Source organism: Triticum dicoccoides, chromosome 1A, assembly GCF_002162155.2.
Source record: "Triticum dicoccoides isolate Atlit2015 ecotype Zavitan chromosome 1A, WEW_v2.0, whole genome shotgun sequence".
Classification (NCBI taxonomy): Eukaryota; Viridiplantae; Streptophyta; class Magnoliopsida; order Poales; family Poaceae; genus Triticum; species Triticum dicoccoides.
The window spans coordinates 524,063,963-524,068,797 of NC_041380.1; the positions used below are offsets into that span (position 1 = coordinate 524,063,963).

General features: G+C 42.6%; 1 pseudogene; it reads right to left on the reverse strand.

Annotated features, from left to right (window-relative positions):
• Positions 1-3,437: 3,437 nt before the first annotated feature.
• Positions 3,438-3,957, reverse strand: LOC119316732 (annotated as a pseudogene).
• Between the last annotated feature and the right edge of the window lie 878 nt (positions 3,958-4,835).

The following is a 4,835-nucleotide window of genomic DNA, read 5'->3' on the forward strand; positions in this document are numbered from 1 at the left end:
TAATTGCTTAGTTAGTATGCTTGAAGTATTATTATTTTTATGTCAATATGAACTTTTGTCTTGAATCTTTCGGATCTGAATATTCATATCACAAGTAAGAAGAATTACATTGAAATTATGCCAACTAGCATTCCACATCAAAAATTATCTTTTTATGATTTACCTACTCGAGGACGAGCATGAATTAAGCTTGGGGATGCCTGATACATCTCCGACGTATCTATAATTTTTGATTGCTCCATGCTATATTATCTACTGTTTTGGACTATATTGGGCTTTATTTTCCACTTTTATATTATTTTTGGGACTAACCTATTAACCGGAGGCCTAGCCCAGAATTGCTGTTTTTTTGCCTATTTCAGTGTTTCGAAGAAAAGGAATATCAAACGGAGTCGAAACGGAACAAAATCAACTGGAGAAGTTATTTTTGGAAGGAAACCTACCGGATAGACTTGGACCCTACGTCAGAAGATGAAGGAGGAGCTCACGAGGGTAGGGGCACCCCCTGGGGTGCGCCCCCCTGCCTCGTGGCCACCCCTTTGGTCCACCGATGTACTCCTTTCACCCATATATACCCACGTATCCTAAAACTTCCAGAGAGCACAATAGATCGGGAGTTCCGCCGCCAGAAGCCTCCGTAGCCACCGAAAACCAATCTAGACCCGTTCCGGCACCCTGCCGGAGGGGGAATCCTTCTCCGGTGGCCATCATCATCATCCCGGTGCTCTCCATGACGAGGAGGGAGTAGTTCTCCCTCGGGGCTGAGGGTATGTACCAGTAGCTATGTGTTTGATCTCTCTCTCTCTCTCTCTCTCTCTCTCTCTCTCTCTCTCTCGTGTTCTTGATTTGGCACGATCTTGATGTATCGCGAGCTTTGCTATTATATTTGGATCATATGATGTTTCTTCCCCCTCTACTCTCTTGTAATGAATTGAGTTTCCTCTTTGAAGTTATCTTATCGGATTCAGTCTTTATAGATTTGAGAACACTTGATGTATGTCTTGCCGTGGATATCTGTGGTGACAATGGGATATCACGTGATTCACTTGATGTATGTTTTTGTGATCAACTTGCGGGTTCCGCCCATGAACCTATGCATAGGGGTTGGCACACGTTTTCATCGTGATTCTCCGGTAGAAACTTTGGGGCACTCTTTGAGGTTCTATGTGTTGGTTTAATAGATGAATCTGAGATTGTGTGACGCATATCGTATAATCATTCCCACGGATACTTGAGGTGACATTGGAGTATCTAGGTGACATTAGGGTTTTGGTTGATGTGTGTCTTAAGGTGTTATTCTAGTACGAACTCTAGGGCTGTTTGTGACACTTATAGGAATAGCCCAACAGATTGATTGGAAAGAATAACTTTGAGGTGGTTTCGTACCCTACCATAATCTCTTCGTTCGTTCTCCGCTATTAGTGACTTTGGAGTGACTCTTTGTTGCATGTTGAGGGATAGTTTTATGATCCAATTATGTTAGTATTGTTGAGGGAACTTACACTAGTGAAAGTATGAACCCTAGGCCTTATTTCCTATCATTGCAATACCGTTTACGCTCACTTTTATCATTAGTTACCTTGCTGTTTTTATAATTTCAGATTACAAATACCTTTATCTACCATCCATATACCACTTGTTTCACCATCTCTTCGCTGAACTAGTGCACCTATACAATTTACCATTGTATTGGGTGTGTTGGGGACACAAGATACTCTTTGTTATTTGGTTGCAGGGTTGCTTGAGAGAGACCATTTTCATTCTACGCCTCCTACGAATTGATAAACCTTAGGTCATCCACTTGAGGGAAATTTGGTACTGTCCTACAAACCTCTGCACTTGAAGGCCCAACAACGTCTACAAGAAGAAGGTTGTGTAGTAGACATCAGGCTACTACGCCGTGTACGCTGGGAGAGTTCCAAGAGTGTACGACCACTGGCCAGCCGCTCAGACCCAGGTGCACAGGTACCTGGGTGCTCGCTACAGAGGGTTCGGCAGCAGAGCCGAAGCGGAAAGTAGTTACTTGAGGTGGACACTCCAACATGAGCAGGGGCGGGACCGCCGGTACTACATAGTCGCGCTCTTGCTCATGCTGATCGCTCTTCTCTTCTACATCATGGTTTAGATAGAGAGTATGAAACTTGTGTGTGTGCCATGACCATGCAATTGCACTTATTCGAGACATGACATGATCGCATTTGTGTATCGCTATTTTCGAGACGTGATGATATTTGTGTTGAATGATGATGATGATGGTATGGCGAGACTACTGTATGTCTATGATATGATGAGAATAGTGTATGTTTAGTATGATCTGATGAAACTATTGTATAGAGCCTGTATAAATACCGCACAAATACATAGAGGGGTGGGGATGGGTGAAAGTAGCAACATTAGCAGTAGCGCTGTAAATCACCTAGGAGTACCGCTGGCTTAGCAGCAGCGCTTCAGATAAACAAGCGCTACAGATAGTTAGCAGTAGCGCTGCTGTAGGAAGTGCTACTGCTAAGAATACTTACCAGTAGCACTGCCCATACCAGCGCTACTGCTACAACTTAGCTGTAGCGCGGTAGCAGTAGCGTTGGACCGAGCGCTACTGCTATGCATATTTCAAGCGCTACTACTAGGGTTTTCCCTAGTAGTGTTGTGGAGGAGGAAAAATTAAGGAGGCCTCATATTCTTAGGTCTATAAACGCCTTGAAAAGCGGACGCGAAGTATCTACACATGAGCTCAAATGCACCCTAATGAACAGTGAAATCAAAAAAATAGTAAAATTATTCAAAAAATTCTGAAAAAAATTCTTAAGGCACGGTGCATTAACTTCCACATCATTTCTTATTTCTTGACATAAATAAAAGAATCAACCAATAAAAAATGTAAGACATGTATGCTTTCAGTTGCTCGAGACTACCAAACATGACATACAGTGGTCAGTCCATTGTATGTAATGCTATTAATTAGCAAATAAACACTAAGTTATCTCGTTTTTTCCTCCGCCTTGGTTGCGATGCACAACCTTAGATGACTTATACACCTAGATGGAGGGAGTACCTTGGATCTATCGTTCTTCGTGCTTGTGCACTTGGTTTTCACAGATACACAACTAAACATAAAGATACACTTTCTAACAAGAAGAGACCAAATGCACGTCAGTGCCAGCAATCAATGCCACAAAATTTGATGGTTGCTATCCATCCTGCCCCAAATAAATAAATAAAGATAATCTGACAATAACTCTTCTTTTTTACTTGTACACGTGAAACATTATGATATTCTCTGAGGTAAAACAAAAAACACAACAAAACATTATGTAACAATCTAAAATAAAACAAAGACAAAACTAGTAAAAGTGACATGAATAATCTCCAGATGACAATGGACGACACGTCGGAGGTGGCAATACCAAAGTGTTCGTCGTGTGTACAAGGAACTAACATGGTTGTAATGAAACAATAAATCAATGAAAGAAAAAGATTTGGGAGAGAAAGGAGCTATAACAATCTTACAATAATTTACAAGGAAAAAAGATTGTCACAAATCAAAACAGCCTTGTACTTCGTCGGTGGTTTAATGGTTGACCATGCTGCACTTCTTCTTGATCTCACCTTGGATTCCGGTGAGCGGGTTGGTGTTGCCCAGCTTGATCATGGAGGTGGCGAAGTTGGCGAAGAACTCGTCCTTGAAGGCGCCGGTAGCATGGTGCTGGACGTAGGCACAGGTGAAAGGGTCGGTGAGGAGGGCGCCGTCGGAGTGGAATAGGCCCCTCCGCTTGCTCACTAACTTGAAGTAGTCGGTGTTGAAGGTCTTAAAGCTGCCGGGGTCCATGTCCACAAGGGTGGTGTTTTCGTTGAGGCTGGCACACTTGCTCTTGAGCCGCATCATGTACTGCGGCTCCAGCGTGGGGTGATGTCGCTGGGCTTCTCCATCCTGGTGAAGTTGTAGAGTCGGTCGGAGAAGGAGAAGCTCCATCCATCCATTTATGGACTGGTGCAAGCCTCTCGGAGTTGGAATAAACGCTTTGATAGTGTGATCAAAGCATATGGTTTTATACAGACTTTTGGAGAAGCCTGTATTCACAAGAAAGTGAGTGGGAGCTCTGTAGCATTTCTAATATTATATGTGGATGACATATTGTTGATTGGAAATAGTATAGAATTTCTGGATAGCATAAAGCGATACCCGAATAAGAGTTTTTCCATGAAAGACCTTGGTGAAGCTTCTTACATATTGGGCATCAAGATCTATAGAGATACATCAATACGCTTAATTGGACTTTCACAAAGCACATACCTTGATAAAGTTTTGAAGAAGTTCAAAATGGACCAGTCAAAGAAAGGGTTCTTGCCGGCCTTACAAGGTGTGAAGTTGAGTCAGACTCAATGCCCGACCACTGCAGAAGATAGAGAGAAAATGAAAGTCATTCCCTATGCTTCAGCCATAGGTTCTATCATGTATGGAATGTTGTGCACTAGACATGTGTGCCTTGCTATAAGCATAACAGGGAGGTACCAAAGTAATCCCGGAGTGGAGCACTGGACAGCGGTCAAGAACATCCTGAAATACCTGAAAAGGACTAAGGATATGATTCTCGTTTATGGAGGTGAAAAAGAGCTCACCATAAACGGTTACGTCGATGCAAGTTTTGACACTGATCCATATGACTCTAAGTCAGAAACTAGATATGTATTTTTATTGAATGGATGAGCTATCAGTTGGTGTAGTTCCAAGCAAAGCGTCATGGCGGGATCTACGTGTGAAGCGGAGTACATTGCTGCTTCGGAAGCAGTAAATGAAGGAGTCTGGATGAAGGATTTCATATCCGATTAGGTGTCAT